Source organism: Anthonomus grandis, chromosome 6, assembly GCF_022605725.1.
Source record: "Anthonomus grandis grandis chromosome 6, icAntGran1.3, whole genome shotgun sequence".
Lineage (NCBI taxonomy): Eukaryota > Metazoa > Arthropoda > Insecta > Coleoptera > Curculionidae > Anthonomus > Anthonomus grandis.
Window position 1 is genome coordinate 16482106 of NC_065551.1, and position 22325 is coordinate 16504430.

Here is a 22325-nt window from a genome sequence, read left to right on the forward strand (position 1 = left end):
AGACCATTAGTGGTTAATCCGAAAATCTCAATTCCCGAAAGAGAAACCATTATTGTAGATCAACATCTTAAATGGAATTTTTGTATTAAACACGTAATCCAAAAGCTCAAAGGCCTGGGATCTAAGTTTAAGCACCTAAAGACATATCTGGTAGGAATCTATTCGCTAATATAATCCCAACTTACGGAATAACCAGGGAGGCAGAGGTTAGAGATTCACATATTAAACCGTCAAATATCATTCAAAAATGGCTACTTAAAATAATATTTCAAAAAGAATAATTGTTTCCAATTGATTTGTTATTTATAGAAACTAAACTATTTACATAAGACAAGAAAATTCGATTAAAAAAATATTTATTCGTCAATATAATTCCTTATGATCTCCGAAATGTAATTGGAGAAAACGCTTTAAATAAAAACTACAATAATGTGTTCAGGAAACAAGTCGTCAAATTGTAGACGACTTAGTGAACAATAAATAAAACACTGAAATTAATTACAAAATAATCAAAGATGGATTGAAATACACTAAACTCGACCTCTATGAACCTAATTTACTTTTTTTCAAAATGTAAAACTACATCCCGAATTAGACGTTATTATATTGTGTTTGTACTTTGTTATTTGTAAATTAATACCTGACCATGCTTAATGTCATTTATAATTAGTTAGCTTTAGTGTAGTATACTACAATACAGAAAAAAATGACATTACTAACAAGTTGCCAATAAGAGCAACTTCTGTGATTTTTTTTTCGTTAATTTGTAAGTATGTACTTATTTATGATGAATTATAAATTTTGGCAAATAAACGTTTTATTACTATTATTATTTATTTATTTACGGAATCCATTTACAAAAGTGTTACATAGCATACCCATATACACATATATATACAGATACAAAACTATCTATAAATCAATGAAAGGTGTAGATGAATTAATTAATTAACGACCCTATGAAATAATATTTTTGCTGTCCCGTAAAAGATGTAATCGTAGAGTCAAAAAAGCTTCTGTCTAAACTATCTGGAAGGCACCCTAAGTTTAAAAAGAGACAATAACTCGGGACAATCTATAGTAGCATTTAAAACCCTATGCATAAAACATAAGTCGAGTAATGTTCTTCGTGACTCTAATGTAGGTAAGTTCAGGTTATCCCTGACCCACTGATAGTAACACTCCTATTTCCCGTAACCACATCTAAAAGCAGCCACCCTTAAAAATTTACGTTGAGCCTTTTCAATCTGCTCAATTTACATGAAGCATTTACATGAAGAGGACCACATAATTGAGCCATACTCCAAGATGGGTCTAACAAGAGAGCAATAAAGTAAACAAAGACAAATCAGTTGTAGACCGTTGGATAAAACCCAGCATTTTCATTGCCCTACCGGTCACATGATTGATGTGACTTTTAAAAGACAACCTGGAGTCAATAAATATTCCTAAGTCAGAAACCTCTGTTTTGACACCAATTGCTACATTGTTTATTTTATAAAGAAAAGCAATAGGGTTTCTTTGTTTAGAAAAAGTAATCATATGGCACTTATTGATATTAAGGGACATTCTATTCAAGTGGTACCAATCAAAAAACAAATTAAGGTCTTTTTGCAGGAGCACAGCATCATAAAGAGATGTGATAAGCCTTAATAGCTTCACTTCATCAGCAAACATTAGCACACGACAATTTTCAAGTTTCCAAACTAAATTAATCAAAAAGAGGCAAAACAAAACAGGGCCCGAGTGGGAGCCCTGTCGCACCCTAGATGGCACCAAAATTTCAGTGGAACATGTACCTCCACGATTAACAATCTGGGTTCTACCTCTGATGAATCCCAAGATCCACTGAAGAAGAGGCCCCACAATACCTAAAGCCCTAAGCTTCTGCAAGAGTACCCCATGGTTAACCCGATCCAAAGCTTTGGAAAAATCTATATATATCGAGTCAACCTGAAGTCTTTTCTTCAAGCAGCAGTAGAGGTAGTTGACATACAGCACCAAATTAGCATCAGTAGATCTGCCTTTTATTTAATCCAAATTGCTCAGGATTAAATAAAGATTTAAAACTACAGGCAATCCTATGACTGACCAGGCTGGCCATAACCATGACTGGCAACTCAGATTGGTTACACACTGCCCGATAATTGGAAATTTCATTTCTACTACCAGATATAAAAAAGGGTTTTAGAAAACTTCTCTTTCAGAGAGTGGGATAAGAACCAGTACCTAGAGATTTATTAAAAATGAACGGTATCGGTTTCGTAAGAACACAAACGCATTTCTTTAGGAAGAATTCCGGAATCCCACCTGGTCCAGCGCGGAGCTTATTCTTAGAGGAAGTAATAAACTCATAAACATCCTGCGTTGACAGAGTTAAAGTGCTCAGACAAATTGATTTATCAAAATCAAAAGATGGTATATCATTGACTTGCTCATCCGAGTAGACGGATGAAAATTATTCTGCATATTATTATTAAATTATTCTACATATCCGCAGTATCCGAGATATTGATGCTAATTCTGTTATTGTATGTCATTCTGGAGGGAAGGCTAAAACCAGTTCTTTTATTTTGAATATATGACTAGAAGTACCCCGGATTGCCAGCGAGATTCATTTTCACCTTATTAATATATTGTTGATAGCACAACTCTCTTAAGTACTCACATTAATGCCTCAAAAATACAAATTCATCATATTCCTGCAGTTGACTACTAATTTTAAACTGTTTGTGAATTTGTTTCTATCTTATGATCAAACTGCGAAGCTCTGAAGAAAACCAACATGGAAAAGAAGAACTTTTGTACCTCTTTAGAGGAATAAACCTTTCCATCGAGGAGTAGATCACATTATATAAAAGTTAACTATGACATCAATAGATAGGTCTCTCCCAAAAACAATTGATTCCAGTCTATTTCAACAAGACAATTATTAATTGTCATGCAATCTCCCTTACCAAAATCTTAAAAATATTCCTCATATATCATATCATCAGAATTCTCTGCCCAACAAAGGTCAAAACTAATTGCTGTATGGTGTAAGCTATTCTTAAAAATCTTGTCAATTGAACGTTCGACACTAATTAGATCTGAGCTACTAAATACGAGATTCAAGGCAACCCCATTGGTATTTAAAACCCCATTTACCTGAAAAAAGTTATAGAAGCTAAAGCAGTTGGCCAGAGAAAGCAGACTCTCTGTCATTCTCCAGAGAACCACCTACCACCAAACCAAGATCATCATTTTCCCATCTAGCATGTGGTAAATTGCCAAGAAAAACAAACTACTTGAATGAATACCTACTATATACATGTTCAACGGATTCACAATGGCTTAAATAGGGTTGAAGTGGGAGATTATTATTAAATTTAATAAAGATAATCAATAATGTAAAGTAACTCCCTTATTATGCAACTTTTATATAAGTGATTTTTGCTATATTAACTTCTTTTGAAGAGTTAAACAAAATTTCTCAAATTTGAAAACACCTGATACCTATAATTGTGCCTGAACATAATTTCTTTGTGATTTTAACTTAGGACTAGAGCTTGAATATTAATTAATGACCGTAAAATAGTGTATCAAAAAGAGAAAGGCTTATTAATAAACCTGCAGCCGAAAATTTGCCTATAGAATTAACATTTTAAAGAAGTTTAAAGGGTTTTGTATGATGAAACCCTAGATCTACTTACATAAAAAAAAATTAATGATGATGATGATAAAGCCAAAACGTCGAATTTAAACGTCTACTTCGTAACTAAGACTAATAATAAACAATGATGTACACATGTTTATTTTTTGAAAAAAAAAATTATAATAAAAAACATCAAAAAAAAACTTACCCACGTTAACTTCGAAGACTTTAAGATCGGTTTAACCCATCATCACAAACCATACCACCACCACCACCTTACTGCTCCACATTGACCCGTCCGGTTTTTAACTTTAAAGATGAACTTGATGGTTGTAAAAAAAACCAAAACAAAGACATTCATTTACATAAAACTTATGTGTATATAAATACGTATGTGTACGCGACCATGCACTCACTAAAGCATGCAATTGTTAAAACAAAAGCCGATCATCAGGGTCCCTGATTGGTCTTCGACCCCTTATCATCAACAACAATTGAAGGTTTTTTTTATGCGCGACCCGACGAGTGCGAATTTAAAAATTATTGTCCGATTAATAACGTTTTTTCGTTATCAACAATTTGGCTAGATTTTTAGTCTGGTGACGGATAAAGTCTGCGAAGATTAATTATATATCTGCATTTTTTTATTAATTATCATCACTATTTAATTTCTGGTTTACACTCTGGGACATCTGGAAAATGTGTTTTTCTTGTATTATCATTTATTCATAATTTTATAACCCTTTATATTATTAATATTTTTGCTATTTAAACCAAGGTAAGCATTTCGTATCATTGTTCTCTTATCTTAGTGGCACACCAATACAAAGACTTCTGTGAAGATAATTTTTATTGCATTATTTATCATTTTGATTTTAATTAACAATAATAGTTATTAATTTTTTACTTGACCTTCCTTTCCTTGAGATATGAATTTGCCATAATATCAATTAGCATTAAACCCTCTACTAATACACTGGTTTAGATGAAAAATGTACGTCGACGAAAAAGCGATTTTTAGACTAATTTAAAGTCGCTGAAACCGAAAATTACTAGTATTTTTTTTTCAAAGAACCCTTTTCGAGATTTTTGCAAAAAAACTATTATTTGTGCCATACTACAGTGAGCAGCATTTTTTTGAAGAGTTTGAATTTCGAAAGGCACTCATACTACCTTTGCGGCAATATATGATTCGTGTCCAATGCAGCCCCAAAACAGCTGTTGAAAGTTGAGAAAACATTGTATTTTGACGTTTTTCTTCCAAATTGTCAAAGTTTATTGACTTTGGGTCAAAATATGTCAGTTCCAAGACAATTTTGTCACCTACATTTTAAGCCTAAATTAGTCCTAATCGAATGAAAAGTGTGGAAGTTATAACGCGCAACGTCAACACACGTGATTTTGCAGTTGTTGAGACAGTTAGGTATATTTGAGATCGAAAATACGCTTTTAGTTTCAAACTTTTTTTTTAATGTTTTGTGGAATCTTCTCGAAGCTGCATCCAACAATAGTGGCGATCATCATGCATTGATCCCAAAAGCCCTCATAAAGCTTTTCGTATCCGTAATAAAAATCCGTATTAATGTGAAATGGATGTATTTTCAAAGACGTGCACCTGTGAACATCAACAAAATTAAATATTAATTTCTTTATAATTGTCCCGTAAATTTATATGATTAATATATCTTGGAGTATATGTACGTTTTTGCTTCCTAAGAATCCATGAACAACTTTTTGGTAAGCTATCAAAGATAAAGCTTGACTAAATTTTGTGTTTATATTATCGTGCATTAACAATCTCTTAATCTATAGACCGAGAAATACCCGCTTAAATTTCCTCTGTTGACAATCTTGCGAACTTGGTTTTCAAATATTCAAGAGATGTATTTTTCAGATTTTTTGCCAAAACTTTTGCAAATTTTTTCATTTGCCCAAGTTTTATATGCAAAAGGGGAAAATTACTTTTTTCCCAACAAGTGCTTTTTTGTTAACGCTGCTTTTTCCCACAACTCGCTCCACACGCTTCGGCCAAGCACGTTGAGTAAAATATTTTTCAACTGCTCTGCTCTCCCAACGACAATACAACTGTATTTTGTATAGCCACCCTGCAGACTAGTCCGTACAGCGATAACATTTAAGTCACTGTATATCTTCCAGTTATAAAACTGTAGTTATACAAATTGAAGTAACTCTTTCATTATCTTATTCATTATCATTAAATGAGCCACGGGAATCGATTGTCTCTTGTTGCCTTAGAATATCATGGATAAAGAACGTAAGAAATGAATACGTTCTTTGAAGAGTACAAATAGAAGATGGTGAGGTAAGTAATAAAACGTAGAAAAATATCAAAGTTACGAAATACTATGAGAGGAAAACACTACGAATTATACTACCTTATACTTTAAGATGAGATCCAAAGAGGAAAGAGGAGAATAGGAAAAGGAGGTTTTTGTGGTTGCGGATTATTGGAAAAAGGACTGCAATAAATAGTATTCAAGAACTCCATAATGCTGCCATTGATAGAAGCCTATGCAAAATTTTGTATGGCACTTAATTCAAATCAAATCAAATATGCTTTATTATCATAATATTAAATGCTTATGAAAAAAGAAAAAATGAAAGTACAAATATTTAAAAAATAATGTGTCTTTTACCTGTTCACTTACAGACGGAAAATTTAAATTTGACACAAGTATCATAGGAAAACATATACAGGTTGGCGAATAGAAGACGACACATAGGCATTATAAATGGCAACACCGCTTCTAGCTTACTTACAGAGTACAGACTTAGGTCTGATTTGCTATTTTCAATCGGCACGGCACAATCAGCACACCTCATTTTGCTGTGTGATCGCATACTGCACTGTTGAGTCTTAAGGCACTATTTTAAATATTTATCACTATGGCTGTTTCCCTATACCCCTTCCGAAAAAGTTCAATTGAGTTATTGATTTTATGCAGGCAATTCGGCAGTACATGCAGGGATTTATTCTGAGTAAATTTGGAAAATAGACCGATTCCTTGTGCTAAAACTATTTTAAATGTTATGTCAAATTTTAAGACATCTTTTCGCCTCCCAGAATATAGAAATTGTCACATCAAAGCTCAAGAACCATCTATTGAAAGGGTCCAGGAGATAGTCGACGGGAAGAAATGGTTTATAGTGCTTTAGTTTTGGATTCAACACGATCGAGCAGAAGTGTTGGAGAGGAACTGGGTATGCACCATAAAACTGTGACGAGTATTTGGAAAAAATATGGATACAAATGTTTTAAATATTCCAAAACTCAGGAGATGTTTCCTGAAGATCAGTGGCGAAGAATGGCATTTTATGAAACCATGATGGAAAAGGCAATGAAATTGAAAATTTATTAGAAAATATTTTATGTTTTTAGATGAGTCCTCTTTTTCATTGCATGGTAAACATAATCCTTCCATTGTTACCGGTCTCAGGAAAACGAGCACAGAAGTTTTCAGTTCCGTACTCAGTACCCTCAAAAGTTGAATGTTTGGGCTGGTATTTTGGGCGACCATAATAGCCCAATAATATTGGGCCATTTTTCATTAATAGTACTTTGAACGCCAAAAAATACCTTGAGTTGCTACAAAACCAAGTTCTTCCTGCCTTTAACTCCTCCCTGATATAGACCTGGGATCAGTCTATTTTCAACAAGATGGCTGTCCTGCTCATAATGCGGTTAGAGTAAAAGAATTTTTAACAAATACTTTTCCTAACCGCCTTATTTATGGGACTATATTATAGCAATATTAAATAGCCTCCAAGGTCTCCCGATTTATCACCAAATTACTTTTATTTGTGGGGTTATTTTAAGGAGACTATTTGTAAACATCATAATAGTTCGCTCACGAATTTGGAGGAGTTGAGAAACAAAATAGTTGAATCTGCCAATTCCATTTTACCTCAAACTCTTTTACAGAGGTTTTATTATAGACTAACCTTTTGTTTGGGTAACAAAGGAGATCTTTTTAAGCCTTTTATTTAAAGAATTATTTTTTAGGTTTTTATTTTTTGTTTTTTTATAATGTTTAGATTCTATTTTTATCAGAGTTTATATTTTATTTTAATAAGAACAAAGCTTTAATATTCAATGAATTCCCAGCATAAAAAAATTGTAATTACGAATCTATGTGGGTTTACCACATGTAATTTCTGCATGAGAAAAATATTACAAGATTATATATTTAAATAGATATAACTCCCACCGACGTCAGACGCTTACTAAAATAAAATTAAAAATAATGGAGCTTGAACCTCCAACACCAGCCTACTGTCGCGGCGGCAACGTTGCAATATCTCCGCCTGTTGGGAACTTTATATGTTCAGTGATCCATTCGCCAATCTGTATATAATTTAACTTAAAATTAATAAATTAATATTATATGTCTACAATACCAGCAACAACAAAATAAAATCTCAATAAAATATTATTAGTTTTCGTTAAAATTAAAGTTCAAAAAGTCTTTATCACATGATAAAATCCATAGTTAATTAGCATTTTTTTAACCTTAGCTTTAAATTTTCTATAGTGTTTAATTTTCCTAATGCCAACTGGCAGATGGTTGAACAGGTTTTAAATACTTTTAATGTTATAAATCACAGACTTCGTTGTCAAAGTGGAATGAGGGATTGGCGGGTTAATCGCATGCGTACACCGAGTATATGTTCTGTCTGGATAGAAGATCATTGAACTATACTTTCTATGCATTAAGCAAACAGATTCTATAATAAAAATACATAGCAATGTAAGAAATTTACATTTTACAAAGTTTTAAAAAAATTATTAGAGTGGAAGCGTTGACGGTCTTTGTTTATCATTATTAAAACTTTAAACTAACTTTTTGAATTCTGTGATACACCCACATTTCAAATGCTTTAAATTCAATCATATTTGTCCTTGAGTTTAACCCTTACCTCTATAGAGAAAAACCAGCCAGACGTAGCAGTCTGCAAATCTCAATCTAAGCTCCAAATCGAAATCATAAACGAGTATCATAGTAATCATATACTTGTAGGCGCAGTAAAACAGCCGTAATACTGTACTTGCTACTTATCAATGAATAGATGCCACTCGTTCGGACCATGAGTTTCTTTAAGCGCAGCAAGCAACTCATTTTCATTTTAGCAGTATCAAAAATCGTCTGTTTTTTTAAAACTAGTGTTATCAGTTATTTATCAGTTATCAGTTATCAGTAATTCCATTAATAGTGGAGAGATATATTTTATTTAAAGCGTAGTTTAGAACTGAGGAGGCCTAATTAGGCAAAAACCAGATGTTTCCCATTCACTGTCTGGCCTTTTTGGATGAATATGAACAATTCTCGACCCTACATTATTTAACTAAAGAAAGGCCAATAAAATTGGCGCCTGCAAGACGTCATAAACAAATTGCATATGAACCACTTTCGCCAGATGTTGTATCTTGTTCGGACCATCACCATCACCCGGAGAAAGTTGTCATTTGCTTAATGTAATTGTTGCAAGAAATTCCAAAATAAAAAATATATGCAAATGGTGAGTTTAATATGTAGTTTAATCAATGGTTTTTTTCTTGATTTTCGTCAGATAATGTAGACTGATTACAGTTCATACTTGAGACTATGAACTGTACCACTTAAATTTAAAGTAGTTACGTTTAAAATTATCTATAACATATTCAAAAAATCTAGACATTAGATAATTTCAATGAAAGTGAATTGAAGTAGCTAAATTAAGGTTTTTTTAATGGAAAAATTATCAAAAGCAAAATTAGGTCAAGTCGAATTGATTGAATATTAATGGGACTGGATATTTTTTTTGAAAAAGATCGCTGGGTAATTGGTTAATGTAATGCTGAATTACAATATTTTAATTCGAAGAAAAATTGCATTGTAGAGTTCACCCAAAGATATACCGTTGATGTTTTGACCGCAATAAAACCCTAATTATTTATTATTATTATGGTTATAAAAAGACCCAAAATTATCATATCTATGGTCAGAGCCGGATAAGAAATGTAATATTTACCTGTATTACAAAATATTAAGTAGGTACAGGCAAAAAATGTAAATGTGTATATGCAGGGTGTCCGGAAGCTAGATGCAATCCTTTAAGGGGGTGATAGCTGACTTAATTTCAAACATTTTAAGCTATATATGTGTAGGTCGAAATTTGTTTACAAATTTTTTATGGCAATTTTTGCATTTTTCTCAAGAAATGCCAAAATTACACAGTTAAACGGTAATAGAGCGCAAGTTACAATTAGTATCAGAGTTTCAAAGTTTATTTTGTTTTGTCTATCGTGTATTAATAAAAATACGATCAATTTCAAGCTTCTGTGTAAACTTATAGAAAAAATAGAGACATTGAAACGCCCTTTATTTTTAGATATCACTCATGTCGATGCCTGACCAATTCTCAGAATTATGGCCTCTTTTGTGGGGCAGGTCATGTAAACAAAAATTATTAGACTGAGACCTCTCATAAGCCTACTAAGCATTAGAGCCCCAAATGTGGGGTTATTTTAGGTTTTAATGTTAAATAAAACACAATTTTGTTTAAACTATTTATTGTTCATGTTCAAAATGCAATCTATTATTTCTAATACAGGCACGAGCCCTTTTTGTTACTTCGGTGGTGGTTATTCTTATGGTCATATCTTCTTTAATCCTGTCAAATGCTTCATTTATTTTGCGAATCAACTCTTCTCTTGTTCTTATTTCGGTGGTGTATACAAGCTCCTTTGGCCGGCCCCATATGAAAAAATCCAACGGAGTTAGGTCAGGCGATCGAGGAGGCCAAGGAAAGGTTTCGCCTCTACCGATCCAACCATCCGGAAAACAGTCGTCTAAGTAATTCCTAACAGCCAAGGACGAATGCGCTGGACAACCATCTTGCTGAGAGATCATTGGTCTTTCTCGTTTCAATAATCCAGCTTCGTCTAGAAGAACGGGGATATCATTTTGTAGAAAATCTAAATAGTTGGCACCATTTAAATTCTCTGGTAGAAAATGTGGCCCAATAATAGCCCTGTCTATTACTCCGGCCCACACATTGACCGAAATGATTCTTGTTTTTTCCAGTGCGGATTTGCATCTTTGGCAGCCCATTCGTGAAGGTTGTGGAAGTTGGTAATACCCTCCCTGGAAAAATTAGACTCGTCTGTCCACAAGATACTTCTTAAGAATAACGGGTCCTCGATGTCCATGTTCAATAAAAAGCGGCAGAGCTGAATTCGCCTTGCAGGGTTGATGAAAGGGATACTGTCCATCTTTCTTCATGGTCGTCCACACCTTCCATCTAGTAATCTCCGTAATCTCCGATCTCGATAACGTTCCTGGTACAAGCGTCGTGCCAAAGCTCCATTACCGTTAGCGCGTCCATATGTGAAGACAATGTCAGCGTACTCTTTGTTGGTAAATCATATTTTACAATACTGTTTAATAAAACGGGCAGAAACTCGATTTAATAAACCGTGGATGCAATCAGTACGAAGTTGATAATCTTACAAAATTAGAGGCGAGAGTGAAACTAAACAACAAGAGGCTAAAATCACACGTTTTTATTTATTAAGCGAGTACCTAACTTGTAACCCCCACCCCAAAGCACCTACTAGGTACCCCTTACCCTACAGTATCTACTATTAGGTACTTCTGCTTAATTTTGTTTTTTGTACTTTTTATTTACCTAAACTGTCCCATAATCTCCAATCCAGTAAGTTTTGTTTACATGACCTGCCGCACAAAAGAGGCCATAATTCTGAGAATTGGCCAGGCATCGGCATGAGTGATATCTTAAAATAAAGGGCAGAAGCTAGGCATATTTTTAGAGAGGTTTGAACGACGAAAGCATTTTCATAACAATTATTTAAAAATAAAACAAAGCATTTTTATTTTAACTCCATATTTATTTTTTACGTTTCAATATCTTTATTTTTTCTAATAAGTTTACACAGAAGCTTGAAATTGATCGTATTTTTATTAATACACATTAGACAAAACAAAATAAACTTTGAAACTCTGATACAATTGTAACTTGCGCTCTATTACCGTTTAAGTGTGAAATTTTGGTATTTCTTGAGAAAAATGCAAAAATTGCCATAAAAAAATTATAAACAAATTTCGACCTACACATATTTAGCATAAAATGTTTAAAATTAAGTCAGCTATCACCCCCTTAAAGGATTGCATCTAGCTTCCGGACACCCTGTATTTATACGTAGGTATAAATACAGGGTGTCCGGAAGCGGTGATCTTAGGTCTGTGAGTATTATATCTACCTTTACGTCTGTAAGTACCTACCTAGGGTCTAATATAAATAAGAAAAAATTGAGTTTGACAAATTAGTTGTAAGTTCTTTACGAGTTAACTTAAGTGGCTATTGTTGTTGTAAGCAAGTCATTTAAGCAAATTATTTATTGTGGCATTATAGCGCAAAAATGTAGCGAGCATGGGCGGCTTCTGATAGTGGGCCATACTGTAGTAACACCTTTAGAAGAAGGCATTTAAATTCCGATGTACTAATCTTTAATATCAAGAGATTTTAACTCTAGCGAGAGTGTGCTTTGCTAAAAACACCTTTGTCTACAGTTTAAGATACTATAGGGAAATCTACAATTTCAAGGAGAAAGCAAATCGACTCCTGCTCCTTGAAATGTGTGGAATAACGTGATTTGGATCTATTAGGAAGAAAAAATTATCAGATGTATGAAGAACAATCAATGCCTACTGTTGTAAGAAAAATTTACCTAAAATGGGTTTTAAGCATAAGACGATTAATAAACGCCAAATAATAATGGAGTCTCAACGATTACGGGAATGGCCTGATAAATATTTAACGGCTATACGACAATATAGGGATGAAATAAAATAAAGGAAAAAGGATAATTATAATACATGCAGGCTCAGAAAGTGGCTTATTTCCAAACTGTCTACTACTTTCAGCTAAAAATATAGCAAATTCTTTCTTGGATTATCACCAAGACACTATCTCATCACTTTTTAAAAATTGGTTTAAATATCGGCTTTTTAAAAATATTCGAAGAAATAGTGTTATGGTTATGGATAATACTAGTTTGTCAAGTAATAAAATTATTTTGTTATAATAGTACTAAAGCAAAAATTCAATTTTGTGGTAGACAATATCATATATTTTGAAGAGACGTACAAAAAACGAGAACTTTTAGAAGTACTAGAAGCTTTTAAAATAAATAATGAATATGTGTATGAGTATACAGTGTTGCATCTGCCTCCATATTATTGTGTTTTTAATCTCATTGAACTTCTATGGCATCAAGTAAAATCCCTATCAAGTATAAATTCCCCAACATTAAATGCATCTGTAGTGGAATTAATTAAAAGCGTAGTAGATAATATTACAACCGATAGTTGGAAAAACTCCATGCAACATGTTTTAAAGGTAGAAAATTCTTACGCTAGTTACGGGTTCTAACCCGAGTTACGGGTACCAACCCGCCACCTTATGCCGACCCTGCATACTTTATTTAGAAATAGCTTAGTTTGTATTGTCATCATTTTTAGAACCTATAAATATAATGTAATATAATGTAAGAGCAACAATAATTATTATAGTAATCGATGTAGTCATTATCTATCAATCAAGTTAGTTGTAAGTTAGTCCCTGTTCTCAATAAATTTGTTTTTTAAAAAAAGCAAATGCTCTGATTTTCTTTCCAATATTGGACAAAAATCGCCATATTTGGGTCCGTTTCTACGGTTTGAAGACCGCTACAATCCCTGGAAGCTGAAAGAAGACCTGCAGAAACCGCAGCAATCCAATTGAAGTAACCACCCGGTCAGCACCAGATTGAGAACAGCTATAGTTTAGGTCCTGGGAATACAAAAATCAGAGACAAATGGAAATTTTGGCAAGAACCTTACTAATCCTCACCCTCGTTGGAAGAGAACTAGCCCTTCCCCAAGTTCATAACCTCAACCAGAACCCTGGACTAGTACCACTTAAACTCGGCAATGCCCAAAACACAGCAGACTATTAGTCTTTTGTACAAATTTTTGACGTAAGTGACATAATCCAAGAAACCAAATACCTAGAACAGACTTTTATAAAACTAAAAGAATCAATTTATAAATTCTTTGACAATAACTCCTTTTTAAACTCCTATAATCTTGTCAATTCGTTAAGTGCTAAAGTAAACTTACAAATTGAACAACTAAATCCCTTATTTAACAACCGAAACAAACGTGGACTTATTAACGGTTTAGGTTTCATTATAAAATCCATAACTGGTAATCTCGCACAAGAAGATGCTGAAAAATATGACAAAGCTATTTTGGAAATCTCTAATAACCAAAATTCGCAAAAAATGTTTATAAAAGAGCAAATCACTGTATCTAAAAAATCTGTCGAACATTTCAAAAGCATAAGCAAAAATTTGTCACATAATCAACGTATTTTAGAAAATCGTATAAAAAAACTAGAATTGGTAGTTAAACAAATGAATTTGAATAATACAAATTCATACTCTTTCTTTTTAAGTGAAATACTTGTCTCTCAAGTGATAAATGCGTATCAAAATATATACGATATCTTGGATAACATCGAAATAGCGATTACATTCTCGAAATTAAATATATTTCACAGCTCAATAATCGACCCAAAAGAACTTCTAAATGGAATAAAATTAATTGGCCCTAACCATTACCATTTGCGGCAACTTTAGAGAACATTTTACTATTCGAAAAAACTGTCGAAATTAAGGGTTATACAAAGGAAAACAAAATATTCTTTATAATAGAGGTACCTATAGTTGAACTTGAAAATTATGTACTATATCACCGCTACCCTTTGCTCGTACCCTTAAATTCTATTTACCAAATAATTATCCCTCAAAGTCAATACCTTATCCTAAATGAACACTCATATGTACTGTTCAATGCCAAATGTCAAGAGGTAGCTACAGAAATCTACCTCTGCAAAGAAAACAGTCCTCTGAGCGTATCCGAGGATCCGCCATGTGAAGTACAAATGATGTTGTATTCAAAACATCCCTCAAATTGTCGAGTCATTCAAACCGAGGTCAAGTCTTTGAAAATCCAGAAGCTGGAACAAGAAAAATGGATAATTGTTTAACCCCAAAAAACCGTAGCTGTCCAACAATGTGATAAACCCTAGCTGCACCATACAAATTCAGGACTTCCAGATTAGAAGTTTCCACGATACAAACACCCATTTTCACAACATTGAATTACCCAAGCTGACCTTAGACTTAAATGTTCGCCCTAATGCTATTGATTTACAGCCCTTTGAACTCAATAGCTTAAACTTCGATGAACTTAAGAACATTCAAACCATGATGGACATCCAAGCCAAGAAAATGGAAGAAACCAGCCAAGGACCTGTCCATATAACAAAAGTTAGCGTATGGACCATCATCCTCTATATCCTGATGACCACTGTAGCCGCCTTCCTGTTGCTAAGAAAGACAAGAAAATTAATCCAGACCAAAAGAAAACATGCCAACCAAACCACCACCACGACCAGTGACGACGAAGAAACCCTACAGAATCCGAGCCATATTGTCATATAATTCACCCCTGGGCTCATTTCTTAGGGAGGAGTTACGGGTACCAACCCGCCACCTTATGCCGACCCTCCATGCTTTATTTAGAAATAGCTTAGTTTGTATTGACATCATTTTTAGAACCTATAAATATAATATAATAGACAAGAGCAACAAGAATTATTAATTTAAGTTTAGTTAGATTTAAGACTTAAGTTAAGTTAGGTTAATTGTAACCGTTCTCGAATAAATTTGTTTTTTAAAAAGCGAATGCCCGAAGCTATCATTTAACTTGCGTCTATAAATACCAATGTTCAGCCCTTAATAATAAGTTTAGAAAATGATAGTGGATGGCAGTGAAACAGGTAGAATAAGTTATTAAGTAATGTTTGAATTTATAAGAAATAGTTGTATTTTGTATTCTATATCATGCTCCTATTTTATTATTAATTTTATTTACTCCTATATACTTTTATAAATAAATATTATTTAACTATCTCGTCACTTTGCCTTACCTTGGAGAAGAAAATAAATAATATTATTAAAATAATAGCATATAAAATAATGTATTTTTTATACCTGTTAGCTTTTTCTAATGAAATAATTTCTTTATTTAATTAGTAGATAAGTTTTATTTAGAATTAGTTTTCAAGCCGATCCTGTTCCTTTTATCTCAATGGTCTAATTTATTTCTGGCAGTAGCAGTCAACGATATAACTTTGAGTGAACTATATATTAGATGCAGAAGATCAGTTCTTTTTAATTGGTCAGTTCTATGTATATCCTTAGAAGTTCTAAATTTGAAAAAAAATTGCGACTACTGATTATAATACCCAAAATTTATTTTTCATACGTGCAATGAAACTTATGCTGGAAGAGGGGCCATTGAAGTAGCTTCTGATTTGATTAACTTTATTTGGTGATCTTTATTATTATATATAGGGTTTCAATATTTTGCTAGAAAAATTTTTTCTGTGTAATATATGCATTAATGGTTTGGTTTTTAAATAGCTCTAATAAGCCTCTACTTCATTAAAAAAAACTAAATCATTCATTTCTGCCAGCAGATTAGCAGGGTATTTGGAAAACAAAGACGTCTGAGCACTTTTAAAAACATACTTAATGACCAAGAGTACTTACAAAGTTTTAACCAATGTGATACAGTTAAGAAGGGTAGGACAAGAAAAATAGGTAAAGTAAATATAAGAGAAGCATTACTAGATCAGATAACAAGCGCAGCAGAAACTCTAAAGGATGTTTCACACCAAGGCGACACTCACGCTCCACTCATACGGTGCTCCAGGTACGCTCAAAATTGATATAATGAAATCAAATAGGCATGTTCACATTACCACTGACACCAAGCTCACGCGCATTCATTAGAGCGTCGCGATCTTTTGCCGAGGATATTTTGAGCGTTGGATTTTATCGTGTCAAGACTTGAGCGCTAGTGTTTTTACCAAAAATGGACAACGTGGACGAGAAATTAATAGAAATTGTTCGTAATAAACCCGAGCTGTATGATCAATCGAACAAATTATACAGTGATAATGTCAACAAAAAATATACATATATGGCAGAAATAGAAACGCATTAAACAGAACAGGTAAATACTAAAGATTTATTTTATTAATCTAGAAATAAATGTATAAACATTTTTAAGATATTAAGTTAGATGTTACGTTTGACATTTAAATCATATCATTTTTCCAAGGGACCGCGACTTCCTCTGAGATAAAAAATCTTGTAAATATTTCTCTTGTTTGAAAAGTTATGGCTGCTGAGTTTCCCCCCATGTCAAGTTGTTTTCTATAACTTCATCAGTGTTTGAAATGGTCGAAACCGTTCCATGACGAATGAAGTTGTGTAAGATACACGTTGTTAAAATCACTTTTTCGGCATATTTAGGCCCTAATTCCAATCTTCTGCCATAAAATATAAATTTTTGGGTGAGAATTTCAAATGCATTTTCTACTACTGCTGCGGGCGCGAGATAATCGGTAGTTAAAAATACGTTTTTCAATTTGATTTTCAATATGAGTTCCAGGAAACGGTCTCATTAAAAACTTTTTTAAGGGAAAAATCTGGATCTCCAACGATAACGTATGGGTTTGCATCATCCGGAATATCAAGTGTATTTCTTTCTAAGCGCTTTCCGAGATTTGAATTTGCGAAGATCCCTCTTGAAGATCCTTTGCCCATCACTACTTCGTCCAACGATAAATCTATAATTTGCATCGACAAGTGCCAATAAAACTATTGAAAAGGAATTCTTATAATTGAAGTAAAGGGAACCCGAATTGTGGGGAGCTTCGATAACAACATGTTTGCCATCCAAAGCTCCTAAACAATTGGGAAACTGCCATTGTTGCCAAAATCCTTGGGCAATTTTTTCCCATTCTTGTTTGGTTGGTATTGACATAACCTCCTTCATCATATTTTTTAAAATAACATCGCAAACTTCATGGACTGTTTGTTGTACTGTAGAAGTTCCCAGGCGATAACTGAACGCTATTGTCATGAATGAATCACCACTGGCCAAAAACCTGGAAATAAAAACATATTTTATTTTTCTAAGTAACCCGTGTAATATTTAAAGAGCTTAAAACATTAGAAATTAAAAAGTTTTACAGCCGTATTCGGCATCTTAATCTCTATTAAACCTCTTTTAGCTAAAAAGCGCTTTTAAAATCAATTTGTCTTTATTTGACATGTAAACAAAAATAGAAAAACAAACAGACATATTCAGCCGTTTTTACACCTCTTCTAATTAAAAGCGCTTCTAAAAATTAGTTTTTTCAATTTTTGTTTACATGTCAAACAAAGATTGACTAAGACAATGAAAGGTTTTAAAAGCGCGAATATGGCTGTTTAGGTTTAACCTATATTCTGAAGCATGCTTTTTTTTAGCCGATGAATGCAAGCAGAGATGGATGAGTTTGCGAAGTCAGCATTGCAAGGTTCGTCAGAAATATACTACTGTAAGTGGCCAAGCAGCTGTGAAGTATCGAAAATGGAAATTTGAAGATATGTCATTTTTCGAGCCCTACATGAAGGACAAAGAGCGATTGTCATCAGTAGATTTGAAGGAACAAGAGAAAAACGCTGAAGAAAGTAAAGCAGAGACAGACAGTACTCAAAAGGGAGAACTGGAAAAACAATCAGCTCAAAGTATGGAATCTCAACCAATACCTAGATCTTCCAAGCGATCTCTGGATCACAGACAATCTAAACCAAGATTTATTAGATCTAAGAATCCACAAGAGACAGCTTCCTCAACCGTAATGAAATATTTAATTGAAAAAAAAGAAAGTGCGGACAAAACGCCACAAAAGGATTCCTTGGATCTCTTTTTTGAATCAATGTTGAAAACTGTGAAAATCTTCTTTCCTATCGATCATCATCAAATAAGGGGCCAAATATTTAATGCAGTATCGCAGATGGAGGCCAAATATTTGATGCCAATGCCACAATCTCGGCACTCTTTACCTCAGCATGGCTCTCATAGTATTCAGGTACAAAATACTACAACTGGAACAGACTTGGTGTATTTGGAAAATACAAGCAATCGTTATGTCTCAACCCCAATCCCTTCACCCGACCCTGGTTATCAAATTCTGGTTGTTCCACTTACTTTTCTCCTGAACAATATTAATTTTTTCTTATATATTTCATTATAATATAGAACTTTTGTTAAAATATTAAAAATAAAGGACATTTTCAACTGAAAATACCGGCATGCATATTTTTTATTTGAATGATGGAAGGTTTAAATTGGAATAGGCCAAGTAATGAATTTACAAAATGCTTCTGCTTTAAATATTAAAACCTATTTTTTTATTAAAAAAATTGAAAAATATATCTACTTACCTTAAACAAACTGCTAGTTTCTCTCTTGGTGAGATTGCCGCCCGAAATTTAGTATCCTGTTTCTTGAGGTTACCACCAATTATTGAAAGCAACATTTCGAATCGCTCTTTTGACATCTTAAAATACTGAAAGAACTTCGTTTCGTCATCAGCTAATTGCGGATATAGTGTATGAAATTCCCCTTGCGTGGATCTGTACTGCAAGGAGGGATGTAACCATTTTCTTTTAAGTTTTGACTCATCTTCATCTAACAGCAAGGCGATCAACAACAACTGTTCATCGGAAAAATTCATTTTATCGAATGAAGTTTACTAGCATGCACCTTCGTTAGGAAAAATCAGTGATCATAGTCTGAACACGCATGAATCTTGAGCGTACCTTGAGCATCGTATGAGTGGAGCGTGAGCGTCATCTTGATGTGAAACAGACTTAAGAAATTCGCCCGAATCTATCCACAGAGCAATCTGAGCTGTTCACCACAGAGCTGACATGTGGTTAGAAGTAAATGGTGGAATTCTTGAAAATTATAAAACCTAGCTTATGTTTTGTTGAACAATAATTTAACAACAATAGTTTTATTAAAATAATTTTTTTAAATCCAAATATCTCGAAAACGGTTACTCAAATCAACTATTACATCTATACTTTTTTGACGTAAAAATGATAAAAAATGTATTTCATTTACTTAAAAATGTAATGCAGTACCAAAACTTTAACACCCTGTGTTTCGGGAACGAAGGCCTTGCGGACCCATGTTTGTAAAGACTTTTATGTTTATTTTTGGATCCTGAATATGTACAAACCTGAAGTATTGACATTTCCTCATAAATCACCGCGAATCAATTGGTCTTTTTCAGGCTGAGGTATTTTTTTTTTGGCTTTTTTAGTTTAGCTTTAATCATCTCCCGAAGGTGCTAACATCGTTAGCGAAACACGTGTCGAGAATAAAAATAAAGAGTTTTGGTTAGTGGAAAAACTGTCTCGTAATTTTATGATTTAAATATTCTAAAATTTTGAAGATTCTCATAAAATCACACCAATTGGAATCAACTGGTCATGTTTCCGTTAAATCAAATGAAGAAGTTAATTGGTATTTTTTGTTATATCCTTACAGATTGACTTCGAAAAGCTCTTCAAAAAATTAAACCAAGTCGAGTTTACTTGGAAAAAAATTTATGTTGTATGTGAATCGTATTTATGTATCAAAGAATACTACCTGTGGACATTCATATGTCAATTTTTTATTTAAAATAGTTATAATGAATTAAATAGTGAAATTAAGGAGTTTAAAAAAAAATAAATCAAGTTGAATTTTGTTTGCACAATGTGCGTATTTCATCACCAGCATCCTAACAATTAAGTAGGGGCTATTGAAGCCACGAAGTAAACTGTTTATTTATTTTTGATTTTTTTTGTATGTAAGAATTCTATATGTAAGAATCTATTTACAAAATAAAGAGGGAAAAAGAGAGAGAGAACAGAAAGAGAGATCGAAAGAAAAGAAGGCGTAAAGAAGACAAAAAGAAGAGGTGACACTATAAATGCAGCGTTACGTCACATATTATGTAATTAAATAAGTTACATATTAAACAAATTTTTTTTCCAAATTGAAATTCTAAATGAGCGGACGGACGGTAGAAAATCACTAATTTTATACTAATTTATTAGCTTTGCAGTATTGTAGGAAAAAAATGGTTTAAAAGTTTTCTTATGATTTCTTGCAATATCAATAAGATATCTTTGTCTTAAGTTTATCAGTAAGGGGTACGATTTTTTAAAATCTTATAATATAAAGAAACTGAATGCTCTTTATGTGTTACCATATCTAACCATTTTACATCTTTAAGTTTATAAGAAATGGTGTTGCGTCTTCGTATACCAAAAATAAATCAGGAATTTTGAACAACTTGAATATTGTTTCATCATCAAGGCATGGGCCGTAAATTGGGTCACAAAAGTTAAGTAAGATAAGACTAAGAATTCGCATAACGTTTTTTTGTTGTTGTTTGACTTAATTATGTTTGTGTGGATTTAGGGTTGAATAGGCATTTTTAGGGTTGAAGTTTTGTAGTGACGTGTTCTTTAAGTCGTAATTTATGATCTATAATTAGACCCATGTTTTTTTGCTCTATCTTTAATTCTTATCTTTTGATTTCCTATATTTAATTGTAAATCATTAAGTATATTCGTGCGGTGAATATCACTGGCAAAGACAATTGCAAGTGACATTATGTTTATAGGTAAACTGCCAGTCAATTATTTGATAAATTTCTGGTAGATCAGATGAACATTATCACCGTTTTATTGGTCATTTTTATATCCTTAGAGGTTAAGTTTGAAAATTTCTTCAAAAGATTAAACAAATTGAATTTATTTGTATAATTTGCATTGTAGGTGAATCTCGAAAAGAAGACTATCACATAATTGATCATTGGAATGTCAATTCTTGGTTTTCGAAAAGCCGCATGATAAATTACTTAATGAAGTTAACCAAGAGTTCTTAAAAGTGAAGTCAATTCAAATTTATTTGGAAAAAAGGTATATAGATGGGTAACTTGCTAGCTTACGTGCACTTATGGAAATCTTTTTCAAAAAATTAAATTAGGACTTGGTAACCAAATCACAGAGCTAAACCTTCAGTTGAAAGAATAAAGAAGACCGTTTGTTATTTTTGAATAGATACAAAAGAATGGAAATAAATCTCTCCGACTTTTTTCAGTTTCTTAAACCATTCATTATTAATTAAAGAAAAAAACATAAATAAAGAAGCTAATATCATTTATATCGAATTCCCATTAAGAAAATGATAAAGCCGTGTGTGAAATTCCGTGATCGACAGAAACTAATAACAGACCTATTAATAAATAAGTAGGGACACGTAAATGGTTGACGTGTTTCCACTACACATTATCCACACCATTAATTTTACTTTTAGTTTTAATGATTTATTCATTTAATAGTGTTCTATTTTTAGATATACATAAGGGCTATGACCTTTGACCCAAAATTCAATTTCCTTGCATTTATTCTTAAGTAATATTAACATTTTCTTAGATTCCTTAAATCTATACAAGGTGTCCATAAATAATGGTAAATAATTGAACAGCAGATTCCTTTTAAACAAAAAAGGGTTAAATTAAATTTTCCTAGTCCGAACGTCTAATACAACCAAGATCAGGGTTATAAATTTAATGTATTTTGATGAATTTTGGCCATAAATTTAATATTTATTGTTTGTTTTTAACAAAATTTTGATTATTGGTTTTATTATATGACAAA

General features: G+C 32.7%; 1 protein-coding gene across 1 annotated transcript in view; it reads right to left on the reverse strand.

Moving 5' to 3' along the window:
* The window catches only part of LOC126737529 (putative exonuclease GOR), a 90102-nt gene extending 86051 nt beyond the window's left edge, over positions 1–4051 (reverse strand). Inside the window, exon 1 of the mRNA XM_050442455.1 lies at positions 3843–4051. The gene's annotated coding sequence lies outside the window, so the exon portion shown is untranslated. The remainder of the gene's footprint in view (positions 1–3842) is intronic.
* Positions 4052–22325: the final 18274 nt, after the last annotated feature.